Source organism: Rhinoderma darwinii, chromosome 1 (genome assembly GCF_050947455.1).
Source record: "Rhinoderma darwinii isolate aRhiDar2 chromosome 1, aRhiDar2.hap1, whole genome shotgun sequence".
In the NCBI taxonomy this organism is placed as follows: Eukaryota; Metazoa; Chordata; class Amphibia; order Anura; family Rhinodermatidae; genus Rhinoderma; species Rhinoderma darwinii.
The window spans coordinates 187,631,652-187,649,232 of NC_134687.1; positions in this window are offsets into that span (position 1 = coordinate 187,631,652).

Sequence of the window (17,581 nt, forward strand, 5' to 3'; positions counted from 1 at the left end):
TTGCACTGCGCTAATCGGCAGCCCCTTCTCTCTATCAGTGCAGGTAAAAGTAAAAGAAATTCATACTTACCCGGCCGTTGCTTTGGTGACGCGTCCCTCTCCTGACATCCAGCCCGACATCCCTGGATGACGCGGCAGTCCGTGTAACCGCTGCAGCCTGTGATTGGCCTGTGATTGGCTGCAGCGGTCACATGGGCTGAAACGTCATCCCGGGAGGCCGGACTGGAGGAAGAAGCAGGTAGTTCTGGGTAAGTATGAACTTTTTTTTTTTTACACGTTGATTTATATTGTGATCGGAAGTCACTGTCCAGGGTGCTGAAAGAGTTACTGCCGATCGTTTAACTCTTTCAGCTCCCTGGACAGTGACTAGTTACTGACGTCGCCTAGCAACGCTCCCGTAATTACGGGTGCACACACGTAGGCACCCGTAATTACGGGAGCCCCATAGACTTCTATGGGCCTGCCCGTGCCGTAATTACGGCTTAAAATAGGACATGTTCTATATATTTCAACGGCACGGGCACCTTCCCGTAAGCATACGGGGAGGTACCCGTGGCCAATAGAAGTCTATGGGCCCGTAATTACGAGCCGTAATTACGGGCCGTGATTACGGGCGTTTTTACGTTCGTGTGCATGGGGCCTAAGACAGGGGAAGCCCTTGAAGTTATTCATTTGTTTAATTGAGTCAGCCATCTGCAATTACCACCTATTCACCTCCAGCTGTAACCCGGCTCGGAGGCACCGCTCACCTCTGCAGATGGCTCTGACCAGAAACCCATTTCAAAGGGATAACACCCTAAAAAGTCTTCCACTATTATTCCTTTTTGGAGGACGCATACCCCCTATGCGACCGCCCCCCCCCCCCCCCATTAGTTTGTACTGACCAACCTCAAGGACTCCCCCCGCCAGCTGCCATGACACCGGAAACATATAACCAACAACCGCACAGCAGTCACCCCACTGACACCAAACACACTCCGGAGAGCGCTAGCGACCGACCACTTGATACAAAATAAAACACCATAAAAAAATGGGGCGGGAGGGCGGGAACTGATAATTAAACTGGTGTTGCTCTTCCCTCTGCTTCTCTCTCAATGAGAAAAACAGGAGGAATGCAAACGATCTAAGGTCCCTCCTACTTACTCCACCCTGCATCTAACAGAAAACACAACTCCCCTAAACCCCCCTCTTCACCTTACTTTCTTTTAGGCAGCAGTGTGGCCTCTTCTACATGAGCTGTAAAAAAAAAAAAAAAAAAATGCCAAAAATAATTTGCACTTTGAAGACAATCATGTGAAAAATAGCAACGCTAGCCTAGCAGTATTTGTGGAATATATTTAAAAAAAATATAACCATATTTGATGGCAATGACATCAGCATGACACATATGTACTACACTAGGTAGCTTTGTGATTGCTGAAATAAGTACCACTATACCATCTATCACTGTCATTGAAAGCAACACCTTTCTGGCACTCGAAATTGCCTGCTATACTAAAGCATTATTGGTAAAGAAAATGCTTATGTATTTGACTTTTGCGTGGCTTATACATTCTAGCTGTGGACATCGTACCAGATGCATATGAACTTTATACTGTCAATTGTACTTTAAAAGGTTAGAGTACAGCCCGTGTTTGATTTATTTTGACTACACTATTGGCAAATTCAAAATCTACAATCTTTGTAATATATAGTTATTACATTGTTTTTCTATATACAGTATTTTTAGTTTGTTTTTACACTGTGCAATGAAGAAGAAAAAATATCATATTGCTGCATGGAAACCTTCAACAAGCTGCTGTCAAATCTCTCATTATTAGGGGTCTCTATTTTGTACTCTGAGAACACAGGGGTATACTAATTGCAATGGGCTTAAATGGCATGTATCTGTGAGATACCCTAACAAGCACAAATCCTTGGGTGCATCGGCTGTGTAGTAAGCTAATTGACTAGATTGAGCCCTATCGACCAATTCATGTGGTAATTGTTGGAAATCACATTAGCTCTCTCTGCACCCACACATTTGCTCTTGCAGTGGCATCTAATAAATCACATTTTGTTACATTATTAGGTTTGTGGAAAATGGTTATTATTATTCATAGATCCATGCTTCCCGATGTTTGTACATTGTGCCACCAACATACACCGATTTCAGTGTGCATTATGTGAATTAGGCTTGTTCATGGTCATTGAGGAAAATGAAGCTACAATAATTTAAAAGAAAAAACATAGTACTATAGAACATGACCTAGCAGTAGATTAAAGAGGCTCTGTCACCAGATTTTGCAACCCCTATCTGCTATTGCAGCAGATCGGCGCTGCAATGTAGATTACAGTAACGTTTTTATTTTTAAAAAACGAGCATTTTTGGCCAAGTTATGACCATTTTTGTATTTATGCAAATGAGGCTTGCAAAAGTCCAAGTGGGCGTGTTTAAAGTAAAAGTCCAACTGGGCGTGTATTATGTGCGTACATCGGGGCGTTTTTACTACTTTTACTAGCTGGGAGTTCTGACGAGAAGTATCATCCACTTCTCTTCAGAACGCCCAGCTTCTGGCAGTGCAGACACACAGCGTGTTCTCGAGAGATCACGCTGTGACGTCACTCACTTCCTGCCCCAGGTCCTGCATCGTGTCGGACGAGCGAGGACACATCGGCACCAGAGGCTACAGTTGATTCTGCAGCAGCATCGGCGTTTGCAGGTAAGTCGATGTAGCTACTTACCTGCAAACGCTGATGCAGAATCAACTGTAGCCTCTGGTGCCGATGTGGCCCACACGATGCAGGACCTGGGGCAGGAAGTGAGTGGCGTCACAGCGTGATCTCTTGAGACCACACTGTGTGTCTGCACTGCCAGAAGCTGGGCGTTCTGAAGAGAAGTGGATGATACTTCTCGTCAGAACGCCCAGCTAGTAAAAGTAGTAAAAACGCCCCGATGTACGCACATAATACACGCCCACTTGGATTTTTACTTTAAACACGCCCACTTGGACTTTTGCAAGCCTCATTTGCATAAATACAAAAATGGTCATAACTTGGCCAAAAATGCTCGTTTTTTAAAAATAAAAATGTTACTGTAATCTACATTGCAGCGCCTATCTGCTGCAATAGCAGATAGGGGTTGCAAAATCTGGTGACAGAGCCTCTTTAACAGACTTTGTGGTCATGTTAGAAGCCGGGCCTAAAAAGTAACCCTTTAATAGAGTGGGCTTAAATGGATGTGCGTGCTGAGGGATTCATAAACATACTGTAAAAATGTTTGTGACATTAGAATGTATGACACCTTTAGATACTGTATATGGTTGTCATACTGTCATATTTGCCACCTCTTAAAGAGGCTCTGTCACCAGATTCTCAAATCCCTATCGCCTATTGCATGTGATCGGCGCTGCAATGTAGATAACAGTAACGTTTTTGTTTTGTTTTTAAAACTTTAATTTTTGGCCAAGTTATGAGCTATTTTATATATATATGCAAATGAGCTTTAAAATGGACAACTGGGCGTGTTTTTTTTCGTATGTTCAACTGGGCGTGTATTGTGTTTTTAACTGGGCGTGTTTACTTGTTTTACTAACTGGGCGTTGTGAATAGAAGTGTATGATGTTGACGAATCAGTGACCAATCAGCATCATGCACTCTTCTCCATTCATTTACACAGCACATAGTGTTCTTACTAGAACGATGTGCAGCCACATACACAAGTGTCCTGATAATGAATACACATGACCTCCAGCCTGGACGTCATGTGTATTCAGAATCCTGACACTTCTGAATCTTTTCTGTGAGATTTCCAGCAAGGGAAACGAAATCTCGCGAGATTACAAGGTAAACGAGATTTCGTTTCCCTTGCTGGAAATCTCACAGAAAAGATTCAGAAGTGTCAGGATTCTGAGTACACATCACGTCCAGGCTGGAGATCATGTGTATTCATTATCAGGACACTTGTGTATGTGGCTGCACATCGTTCTAGTAAGAACACTATGTGCTGTGTAAATGAATGGAGAGGAGGGCATGATGCTGATTGGTCACTGATTCGTCAGCATCATACACTTCTATTCACAACGCCCAGTTAGTAAAACAAGTAAACACGCCCAGTTAAAAACACAATACACGCCCAGTTGAAGATACGAAAAAAAACACGCCCAGTTGTCCATTTCAAAGCTCATTTGCATATATATATATATATATATATATATATATATATATATATATATAAAATAGCTCATAACTTGGCCAAAAATTAACGTTTTAAAAAAAACCAAAACATTACTGTTATCTACATTGCAGCGCCGATCACATGCAATAGGAGATAGGGATTTGAGAATCTGGTGACAGAGCCTCTTTAACTCCTTAGGTCCCATGCACAGGACCATAAAAAATCTGGGGACCCCCAGACGAAGGCAAGTGCACCAAAACGCACGTCGGGGTGGACGTCCATTACATCATCTTATGGGTCAGTATGGTAATAATTTCTCCATTATTTTTCTTCTCACACAGATCATTGCTGTACATGTATTTATACACTATTTTGCATTGGGCTTTGGTCTGTCTGTGTACGCCATACCCTACTCTCTGACTCATGTATATACCATTTATCACTCCTTAGCAGGAGTTCATGTGATGGTCGTCTTTCTGTGTGTCTGTGGACCTTTTTATATGCCCTAGTTTAGTATTTTCAATAAAAATTTATTTTATATTTGATACAAAACCCATGCGTTATTGTATATTTTTTCGCTCTTTGGTCTGGATATCTAGTTTTGATGCAGGCAAATATTACTAAAATGAATCTTTTTTGATCAACCCTTCTAACAAAACTATATTGGTTTGATATACAAATTACTTATAATTGGTGGGGGATCACTACTATATCTCTTTAGGTTATATTAAATCGTATTTACGGACACCCTTCCGTATATGCGGATGAAATACGGATGCTTACGGATCCGTATTTACGGATAGTATTTTGGGATAGATGAAAATGCGGTCGTGTGCATGGGGCCTAAAGGGTCTGAATACTTATGCAATATTTACATTTTTCCTTTTCAATAAATTAGCAAAGATTACTAATATTCTGTTGTAACTTTGTCATTATGAGGTACTGAGTGCAGAATGATGGGAGAAAACTTTTTTTCATTTTAGCATAAGTCATCAACATAACAAAATGTGAAATAATTGAAAGGGTCTGAAGAGTTTCCGAATGCATTGTAACATGCATATCATATAGTTATTGGTCAAGAAGCCTTGTAAATTAGTTCTTACTGGTACAATAAATATAATTATAAATCATAAAACATCTGAAGAACTTCAAAAAGCCATTTTGAATGCTAAACTATTTGGTAATTTAGTCAATCAATTTACTATGACCAGAATTTGTAATGGATTGATATATACACTTATTATGTACAATTTACAGAAAGAGTGACCTTCTAGTATAATAATTATTTATCAGCATATAAAAAGTGTTTCTACCTATTTTTTCTCAGTTGGCCCCTGAGACTACAAGGAAAGGTGAGCTTTTTCCATCTGTTCATTTTTTGTTGTATTTTGTGGTAATCTTTTGTTGTTGTGGTGCTGTTTCTGTGGGGGGACGTGGTCCAGAGCCAACGTGGCTTAGACCGGCAGCATGGGTGCTGTTGGTCTCCTGGGTTGCTCCCTCTGCAGGTGCTGTGTTGCAGCGACATTGGTTACCATGGGATACTACACTTGGTAGAGTAGGGACTCACTTGAAAGAGATCGTTGTGAAGTGGCAAGTGGGCTTATACAGTTAGATCAAAATGTTTTCTAAGAACCTCATGTTCTTACATTTTATTTTGCTGAGCCGCAATAGATCAAGTATAGCAAGTGGATGTGCAGTCCAGGTTTTCTTTTCTCCCCTGTGGATTGTTATTTATTATCAACTTTAAAAAAAACACAATAAACACGTCATGAAGATCATTTGTGATGAGGCCCGTAAGAAATTAAATTGTCATGGGTCCTACAGGAGGACGGTGTGAACCCACTGTGTCACCAAGAGATTTGATGTAGGCCTAAACCGGGGAGTGGAGTCTAAGGAGACCCTTGGTATTCAGCCTTTACTCCCTATACAGGGATCTGGACTTCGCTGCTGGGGAATCCAAGGTCGCTACCCCCAGAGCAGTCTTCCTTGACAATGGTCAATGTAAACAGGCGTAGTACAAAATCAGCAGACAGAATGCCATGTCAGGTCCAGCAAAAGTCAGGGCAGGCGGTAGATGGGCACTCATGGTTGGTAGAGCAACAAGTCAAGGCAGGTGGCAAATAGGCACTCACGGTTGGTAGAGCAAAAGGTCAGGACAGGCGTCACAGGTTCGTCATGGGTCACAAGCAAGAGGTCAGGGCAGGCGGAGGAAAGGATAGTCAAAGGTGCAAGCTGAGGTCAATAACAGAAAATCCAACAAAGTATAATGTCGGTATCACTAGACTAACTAGGATGAATATAATTGCTTAGGCAATGGTGGACCGGAAGAGGTTCTTGTTATACCATTGGGAAAGCTGGGTAGTTAGCGCACTGGCCCTTTAAGACTGGGACAGTCATGGATATTGTCATGGTAAGCAATGTTCTATATGCACATTGACTGTGTCCTCTGCTCCATTTTTTTTAATTAGTTAATAAAAATGTTGTATAATCCATTCTTATATAAACAGTATATAAAACATTCAGCGTTAATATGAAAACCAACCGCCTAAAATTGTGTAGTTACTCCGCATGCCTCCAGAATAGCTCTGACCTGTCGACACACAGACTCCACTAGACCGCTGAAGGTGTCCTGCAAGTAGAGTAGCTAGCGGGGATGGGGGGGAGGTGGCCCCGGGCCCACTGAGATGGTGGGGCGCACCGCGACCGCCATGACCACTGCTTCCGTCATGACTCCCGCGGCAACGCCACACAACAACCTGCTGCCTCTTTGAGGGGGCGGCGCAACTGAAACCAGCCGGCACCACCCCCTGCTGCACTAATTTTACCTGCGTCTATAGAACACAGATACAATTACATGCGCAAGCGGTGAATCGCCGGGCGCGTTTAGTTTTGCCAGCCATTCAGCGCCTAACACTGATGCTGATTGGCAGGGCAGAATGAGCGCTTCCGTTGTTGAAATCCACATTCTGCCATGCCAATCAGCCCCTTTCAACAACGCTAGCGGCGCGATGACGTCATTGCGCTGCTTGCGTCGTTCAGCCCCAGCAGACCTGCTCAGAAGAGAGCAGGCCTGCATTGACACAGGACAGCGCGGGGACGGGATCAAGGTGAGTATGTAAAGTTTTGGTTTTTTTCACTTAAAAGTGTGAGTGGCATTATCTACGGGGATAGGTATATGTGGGGCACAATCTATAGTGGAGGCTATATGTGGGACACTATCTACAGGGATGCTATATGTGGTGCACTATCTACAGGGGGGCTATATGTAGAGCGATATCTACAGGGGGGGGGCTATATGTAGAGCGCTATCTATAGGGGCCACTATGTGGGGCACTATCTACAGGGGGGCTATATGTGGGTACTATCTACAGGGGGATCTATGGGGTTACTATCTATAGGGGGCTCTATGGGGGCACTATCTACAGGAAGCCCTGTGTGTGTGTGGAACACAGTGTATGGTTCTATAATAATCAGGGACACCGTGCAAGGTGCTATTATAATCAGGGACACAGTATATTGTGCTATTATAATTAGAGGTGCAGTGTATGGCGCTATTATATTTAGGGGCATAGTGTGTGGCATTATGAGAATTTTATCTTCGTTTATAGGTGCAGAAATGTTTGAAAAGGGAGAAGCTGAAGACATCTAAACTAGTTAAACGGCCAGGAACAGCGCCATCGCTGTTCCTGGCCATTAGAGCAGCGTGTCAGCTGCTGACACCTGCAGTGTATGCAGTGTATCCAAGCATCATCCCCTCCCCGCTCCATAATGTGCCGGAACATCATGGGTCGGGAAGGGGTTAAGTAAGAAGCGGTCAGGAGGCCTGGCGCTGCTGGGTCTCTTGACTGCCGACTATAAGACAAAGGGACTTTTTAGTAAGATTTATTCTTGCTAAAAACTGAGTCTTATAGTCCAAAAAATACGGTACTCATTAAAGGGTCATGGGGCGGTGCCGCTATCCTGAAGAGTCACATAGTCCTGCCTCCAAACCTAGCTTTCCATGCTTGACTGACATCCCCCTGGCTGTTATACATCACTACCAGTCTACTCCAGCTTTCTTGGATGCGCCATTGCCTTGTACTACTTGGGCACGCACCCTGCTCACGCCAGGGGTAGGTCAATCAAAATCTGGGGGTGTGCCATTTCAATTTTCACCTCAGGCAGCATAAAAGCTAGAATTGTCCCTGACGCCACAATACTCTTCAATCTAGCAGACGTGCCGCACGCTAGGCATGTCTGCTAGAGCAGAGCACTCCTCTAACTCTGTCTACCAGAGAGGAGCAGAAGAAGCCTGCATGTTAGAAGAGAGGGTGAGCAAGCAGTCCTCCTCAATAATGAATGGATACAGGGATGATGGGGGTTTGTATACAGGGATAATGGCTGATATATACAGGGATGATGGGGGTTATTGCAGGGATGATTTCTGGACTATTTATCATCCCTGCATTTAACCACCATATAGTTCGAATGCGCCTCTTCAGTTGTAAACATGTGTTAGGGGGGCCCACTCAGATATGTTTCCCCCCTCTGTGCTAAACACCTAGCTACGCCTCTGTGTCCTGTGGTATCTGGCACCAAGATGTTAGCAGCCTCAATGTATCGTACTTGATATTTGGGGAATTTGGAGGCTAAGACAATGCCTTGAACTCTTTGTCATGTTTCTCGAACCATTCCTAAACAAGTTTTGCAGTGCAACAGGACATATTATCCTGTTGAAAGAAACAACTGCCATTAGGGAATAGTGTTGTCATGAAATGGTGTAGGTAGGTGGTACGTGTCAAAGTAACATCCACATGAATGACAGGATCCAAGGTCCCGAAATTAGTCTAATTCTTTTGAACTGGTCGACAGTTTCGATTCGGTGCAAATAAATTCATTGCAAACCGAAAGTGCCCCAATTACACTGACACTGACCGACTCCTATCTCTCTCTTAAATCTATCTCTCTATCAAATTATTGCAAATCTATTCTTTTCTAACTATGAAACACACTCACTAACACTAATCCACTTTCTGTCTGTATTGTGTTTTAGTATCTCTCACTCTCTGTCTGACATCCTCTCTCTCCTTTAACAAAACAGCAGCATTTCCTGGTTAGGCTGTTTATGACTCAACATCACTGTCATCCACTGTCATCAGTGACTCACACACCTATACTCCTCATGATTAGCTGTGCTAAAGGTAGGGCTGCTTGCAAGGAATTATGGGGAAGCCCACCGGGCTGCCACCCCAGGTAATGTTATCCTTCCAGGGCCGGACTGCCATTCTCCCAGTTCTGGCAAATGCCAGATGGGCTCGTGCACAGTGGGCTGGTAGGGTGCCCCCACACAGTTCTTGTTAGTTATATCTATGGTCTTAAGCCTATTCAATCTAGGTGTCTGATCAAGCTTATCGGTACACGGCCACTGATCAGACACTCAGAGAGATGGCAAACGGGAGATAAGGGATGAGGTAGGTGGCCTCTATATAATCCAGCAACAATCGGTCAGCAGAGAGCAATCTGTGTTTCCTCTCCCCAGAAGGAAATAGCCCGCCCACCAGCCTAGCAATGGTTAAGACGGCCATATACATTAGGTTATTGTTGGCTGAACCGTTGTAAAACCGTTTAAATGTGTACCTCTTTTAATTTGATTATGTTTTTTATGCAGACATAAGTTTCTTATACACATGCATGAATGCATCATTTAAGTCAACCATCCCATAAATTCCTGATGTACGTCCTGAGATTTTATGTTCAATTTATTATTAGCCCATTTAATCTATTAATCTGCAGGCTGACTGTTTGTTTGATCTACATTACCCCTATTGCACACACCACATTTCAACCTATATATCTAACTTTTTGTTATCCCCTAATTCAGTATATCCTCAGCTGTTTATGTAATGCATTATTTTTCCTTTTGTCTTTTCCCCGTTTACATATTGCCATGGCAACTCGTTGCGTTGCACATTGGACTTGGTATAACTAGCGCCAATATGTTGATATGCGGTAGAAACAGATTCCCTGCAGTCTTATATGCCTATACACTGGCTCTGACAATCCAGGATGCCGTTATGCACTAAATCTCTCACTGACACAGCAGCCAGCTGCTCCCACTGTTTACAGGTTGCCATGATGACCTGCCTCAGAATTCCGTTTTCTACAGAATTGCTACTACCCTTTTGTTTGTTTTTTTTTGTTTGTTTTTTTTAACAAATACTGACTTTAGGTTAGCAACACCACAACTGCTGCTCTGGTTTACAACATACTAGTGTTTCTTTGCACACGTTTTTGTAATTGTTATGTAACCTGTTATGCCACTGTTATGCAACCTGCACTGTGACCTGTGTCTGTAACACTTTCACCCCACTTTACCCACCATTTTAACTGCATTTGTCTGTTTGTATATATATAGCTGCCTGTTCTATGGGCTGACACTAGGACATGATGAAGGCTCCGGTTCGGAGCTGAAACACGTTGACGGTTTTCCAATAAATACCGTTATCTTTACCTGGAAGCCCGTTTGTGATGTTTAGCAGCGCTACAATCGCCCTGTTTTTTCTTCCTATTGTTTACTGTATATCGTGGCATTTTTTGTATATATATATATATATATATATATATATATATATATATATATATACAGCATATAGTGGCATTACTTGTGTACAGTATTTAGCAGCATTATCTGTGTGTGCAGTATGCAGTTTATGATGCCATTATATGTGTGTGCAGTATATATGACAACATTATTCATCTGTACAGTACATGAGTATATGTTGGCATTATGCATGTGTATAGTATAGTATATAGACATTCATGAGTATAGTATTTATGATGGCAATATTCATGTTTATAGTATATTTGATGCCATTATTCATGTGTACATTATATATAACCGCATTGTTAGTGTGTGCAGTACATAGCAGCATTATAAAAAATATGATGATTTTGGGTAGTAAGGATCCATGTAATAATTAAGCTAATATCCCATATATACTTATTGCCCCATAATTCATTTCATAAATAAATTAGGCACACACATTGTATATACTTGTGGTGTATGGTGTATTGTATTTATAGCACACATATATTCTTACTATTTCTGTAATATCTTATTTATGACTAGAAATGTAACTAATGGGCAGAGTATCGTCACCATTGATTCATATACATCAGTTTCCCATTCCTGCTATCTCTTTCTGTGCTGCTCAAATAGTTTATAACAGATAACCAGACACCGTTCCTGTATGAGTGTTCTGAACGCTGTATAGGAGCATCAGAAACCATGTACAATGTTTTTATAGCTGGAGCTGGAGCCTTCTACTTTGTCTTCTTGTTTTCTTCTGATCTGTAAAATGTCTGCCGCCATTTTGAGCGATTCATGCGAGATGAATCCCAAAAGTTTAGAGTTTGCTAAAATCCCAAACTTTTGAGAAATCTGTAAAGAATTTGATTAGTGTAGAATCGATTCGCTCATCTCTATTTTCAGCTCAATCTGCCCAGAGCAGCACACTGCCTTTGTCGGCCTGCCTTATTCCCATAGTGCATCTTGGTGCCATCTCTTCCCCAGGTAAGTGATAAACACACATCCGGATGTCCACATGATGTAAAACAAAATGTGACTCATCAGACCAGGTCACCCCCTTCCATTGCTCCATGGTCCCATTCAGATGCTCATGTGCCCATTGTAGGTATTTTTGGTTGTGAACAGGGATTAGCATCAGGGACGTAACTAGGAAACACAGTGCCATAGCAAATTTTTGACTGGCCCCCCTCTCCTCGGTGCAACTCACTGCCACCTCTTGTAGGTAGTGCCCATCTGTAGATGGTGCCTCCCTGTAGATAGACCCTTATAGCCCCTCCTCTAGAATGTGCCATACAGTCCCACTGTAGACAGTGCCATACAGCCAGGGCCGGTCTTAGGAAATATGGCGCCCCGTGCGAAATGATCTTTCGGCGCCCCACCCCCATCATTAAAAAAAATGCCCAATAAAAAACTTATAATGCCCCTTTAGTGCCCCCCATACAGTATAATAATAATATTTAATAATATAATATATTACAACCCCTTCAAGGACACAGTATTTTGACCTCTAATTATGCCCACAATATTATGCCCCCTGTACTACCCCTACACAGTATAACGTCCGCTTAGTGGCCCCCACACAGTATAGTGCCCCCTGTAGATTTTGCCATACAGCCTCCCTGTAGACAGTGCCGTAATCCCCATCCTCCTCCTTGAAGATCGTGCCATACATCCGCCCACCTCCCCCTTATAGACAGTGCCATACAGCCTCCACCTCCCCCTTGTAGACAGTGCACCCAAAGAAAAACAAAAACTGTACTCACCTAGGCTCAGTTCCCACGACGAACTGAGCTGCTCCACAACGGGATCCGTGCGTAGGTCAGCATGATCTTGTAGTCTGGTACAAAGTTTCCCAACCTTTTCGGACTCGAGGCAGCACTGGAAAAATAAAATTTCCTCAGGGCACCTCTACCAAAAATTGTTTAGAGAAAGACAGAAAACGGCTAAAAACAAGCACTAAACTCATAGGGTATGTTCACACAGCGTTTTTTGTAAGGCAAAAAAAATCGGCCTTAAACTTCCTTCAGGAATTGAAAGCGTTGTTTGCCATTTTTTTTTTTACATTTTTTCTTAAGCCGTTGAAGCAAATGCAAAAGACCCATGAAAAAAATGCTCCAAACGGGCGACGCAGGTATTTTCTGGCTCCCATTAATTTCAATTGGAGGTCAGAGGTGGAAACCACTTGAAGACCATCAGCCCCCCACTCACAGTAAAATGACCATCAGCCCCCACTCACAGTAAAATTACCATCAGCCCCCCACTCACAGTAAAATGAACATCAGCCCGTCACTCACAGTAAAATGAGCATCAGCCCCCGACTCACAGTAAAATGACCATCAGCCCCTCACTTACAGTAAAATAACCATCAGCCCACCACTCACAGTAAAATGACCATCAGCCCGCCACTCACAGTAAAATGTCCCAGCCCACTACTCACAGTAAAATAACCAACAGCCCGCCACTCACAGTAAAATGACCATGAGCCTGCCACTCACAGTAAAATGACCATGAGCCCGCCACACACAGTAAAATGACCATGAGCCCGCCACTCACAGTAAAATAACCATCAGCCCGCCACTCACAGTAAAATAACCATTAGCCCGCCACTCACAGTAAAATAACCATCAGCCCTCCACTCACAGTAAAATAACCATCAGCCCGCCACTCACAGTAAAATGACCATCTGCCCACCACTAACAGTAAAATAACCATCAGCCCGCCACTCACAGTAAAATAACCATTAGCGTGCCACTCACAGTAAAATAACCATCAGCCCCCCACTCACAGTAAAATGACAATCAGCCCCCCACTCACAGTAAAATAACCATCAGCCCGCCACTCACAGTAAAATGACCATCAGCCCACCACTAACAGTAAAATAACCATCAGCCCGCCACTCACAGTAAAATAACCATTAGCCCGCCACTCACAGTAAAATGACAATCAGCCCTCCACTCACAGTAAAATAACCATCAGCCCGCCACTCACAGTAAAATTACCATCTGCCCACCACTAACAGTAAAATAACCATCAGCCCGCCACTCACAGTAAAATAACCATTAGCCCGCCACTCTCAGTAAAATGACAATCAGCCCTCCACTCACAGTAAAATTACCATCAGCCCCCCACTCACAGTAAAATGAACATCAGCCCGTCACTCACAGTAAAATGAGCATCAGCCCCCGACTCACAGTAAAATGACCATCAGCCCCTCACTTACAGTAAAATAACCATCAGCCCCCGATTCACAGTAAAATGACCATCAGCCCACCACTCACAGTAAAATGACCATCAGCCCACCACTCACAGTAAAATAACCATCAGCCCGCCACTCACAGTAAAATGTCCATCAGTCCACTACTCACAGTAAAATAACCATCAGCCCACCACTCACAGTAAAATGACCATCAGCCCGCCACTCACAGTAAAATGTCCCAGCCCACTACTCACAGTAAAATAACCAACAGCCCGCCACTCACAGTAAAATGACCATGAGCCCGCCACTCACAGTAAAATGACCATGAGCCCGCCACTCACAGTAAAATGACCATGAGCCCGCCACTCACAGTAAAATAACCATCAGCCCGCCACTCACAGTAAAATAACCATTAGCCCGCCACTCACAGTAAAATAACCATTAGCCCGCCACTCACAGTAAAATGACAATCAGCCCTCCACTCACAGTAAAATAACCATCAGCCCGCCACTCACAGTAAAATGACCATCTGCCCACCACTAACAGTAAAATAACCATCAGCCCGCCACTCACAGTAAAATGACCATCAGCCCACCACTCACAGTAAAATGACAATCAGCCCCCACTCACAGTAAAATTATCATCAGCCCCCCACTCACAGTAAAATAACCATCAGCTCACCACTCACAGTAAAATGACCATCAGCCCCCACTCACAGTAAAATAACCATCAGCCCGCCACTCACAGTAAAATAACCATCAGCCCGCCACTCACAGTAAAATGACCATCAGCCCGCCACTCACAATAAAATGACAATCAGCCCGCCACTCACAGTAAAAATGACAATCAGCCCCCCACTCACAGTAAAATAATCATCAGCCCGCCACTCACAGTAAAATGTCCATCAGCCCACTACTCACAGTAAAATGACCATCAGCCCGCCACTCACAGTAAAATAATAATCAGCCCCCCACTCACAGTAAAATAACCACCAGCCAGCCACTCACAGTAAAATGACCATCAGCCCGCCACTGACAGTAAAATGACCATCAGCCCCCCACTCACAGTAAAATGACCATGAGCCCGCCACTCACAGTAAAATGACCATCAACCCCCTCCACTCACAGTAAAATGACCATCACCCCGCCACTCACAGTAAAATGACCATCAGCCCACCACTCAGAGATTCCCCCTGTCAATAGTGCCACACAGCCCCTTGTAGATAGCGCCACACAGCCCCTTGTAGGTAGTGCCACACAGCCATTTGTAGGTAGTGCCACACAGCCCCCTTAAAGTAAGTGGCACAAAGCCCCATTTTAGATAATGCCACACAGCCCCCTTGTAGATAGTGGCACCAAGCCCCCTTGTAGATAGTGCCACATAGCCCCCTTGTAGATAGCGCCACACAGCCCCCTCGTAAATAGCGCCACACAGCCCCCTTGTAGATAGCGCCACACCGCCCCTTGTAGATAGCGCAACACCGCCCCTTGTAGATAGCGCCACACAGCCCCCTTATAGATAAGGCCGCACAGGCCCCTTGTAGATAGTGCCACACAGCCCCCTTGTAGAAAGTGCCTCACAGCCCCCTTGTAGATAGCGCCACACAGCCCCCTTGAAGATTGCGCCACACAGCCCTCTTGTAGATAGTGCCACACAGCCCCCTTGTAGATAGTGCCACACAGCCCCCTTGTAGATAGTGCCACACAGCCCCCTGTAGAGAGTGCCACACAGCCCCCTGTAGAGAGTGCCACACAGCCCCCTATAGGTAGTGCCACATAGCCCCCTATAGGTAGTGCCACACAGTCCCCTGTATGTAGTGCCACACAGCCCCCTTGTAGGTAGTGCCACACAGCCCACAGTCCCTTGTAGGTAGTGCCACACAGCCCACAGCCCCCTTGTAGATAGCAGCCCCCCTTCCTGTAGATAGCGCCACTGTAGCTCCCTGAAGGAGCGGATTCCGCTCCTGGAGCGCTCCGCTTGATGTCTCTGTCCATATATGGACATTGACATTAGGGGCAACTCCTGAAGCGGAATCCCCGTCCACAGCGTTGCCGATTCTGTGACCGGGGATTCCACTCCAGGAGAAGGTCCTGTCTTCTGTGTCCATTTATGATCAGTGACGTCATTGGCTTCTCCTGGAGTACAATCCCCGGTCACAGAGTCGGCAACGCTGTGGACAGGGATTCCGCTTCAGGAGTTTCCCCTGATGTCACTGTCCATATATGGACAGAGACATCAAGCGGAGCACTCCGGGAGCGGAATCCCCGGCCACACTGGGATTCTGTTTCTTCAGGGAGCTACAGTGGCACTAGTAGATAGCAGAGCGTGGAGATACCTCCCTGCTCTGCTATAGTGCAGACGCTACTGCTGTAGCAGCCGCAGTGGCTGCTAGCGGCGCCGCCACCCATGGGGGAGACCCGGTGCGGGCGCCCTCATGCCCGGTGTCGCCGCTAGCAGCCTCGATGGCTGCTAAAGCGGTAGCGATGCTACTGAGTGAAGAAGCGCCCGGGCGGAAAGGCGACTGCTGATTCGCCGGGCCCGGGTGCTTCTGAAACAAGCAGGTGAAGGGAGCCAGCGCAGCTCCCCCTTCCACCTGCTGGAGTGATGCTCCCTGTGCTAAGGCACAGGTCCCACACCACTAAGGCCGTCCCTACATACAGCCCCCCCTGTAGACAGTGCTATACAGCAAACCCCGTACAGTGCTATACAGCCCCTCTGTAGACAGTGTTATACAGACCCACCCTGTAGACAATTCAGTACAGCACCCCCTGAAGACAGTTCTATACAGCCCCTCCCACAGACAGTTCAATACAGCCCCCACCCCGTAGACAGTTATATAAAGCCCCCACCCCATACAGACCTATACAGATAGCGCTCCCACCGTCCTTATATATAGTACGATATATCGCCCCCAAACAAAATAAAATTATACTGACCTAGGACGTGTCCCCCCGATGAACAGAGCAGCTCCTCAACGGCAACGGGATCCGTGCGTAGGCTGGCGTGATCTAGTGACATCATCATGCTGGCCTGCGTAGGGATCCTGACCCTGCGCCTGATAGGCGGCAGACCGAATGTGGCCTGTTGCCTATGGCAGAGCCGGGAGATACCTCCCTGCTCTGTCATAGTGTTCAATAGTATCTGCGTCCTAAGGACGCAGATATTATTCAATGTGGCCTTGCTACCACTGTAGCAGCCATAGCGGCTGCTAGCGGTGCCACCAGGCATGGGGGGCCCGTCCCGGTGGGTAGCATGGGCTCCCACATGCTGCAGGCCCCTTAGCAGTCGCTATGGCTGTTTAAGCGGTAGTTACGCCACTGGTTAGCATGGATTCTATGAGCGGTCTGTAGCCATAAAGCCCCATATTTAACAAGCTATGATGCACTGTGTGTTCTAACACTGTTATATTATAGGCAGCATTAACTTTTTTTTTTAGCAATTTGTGCTATAGTATCTCTTCTGTGTGCCGTCACTACCCACGCACATCAATCAACCTAGGACACCCATGAGCCTGTTACCATTTCACCGGTTATCCTTCCTTGGACAACTTTTTATAGGTACTAATCACTGCATACCGGGAACACCCCACAAGACCTGCTATTTTGGAAATGTTCTGACCTAGTCATCTAGCTATCACAATTTGGCCCTCGTCAAAGTCTCT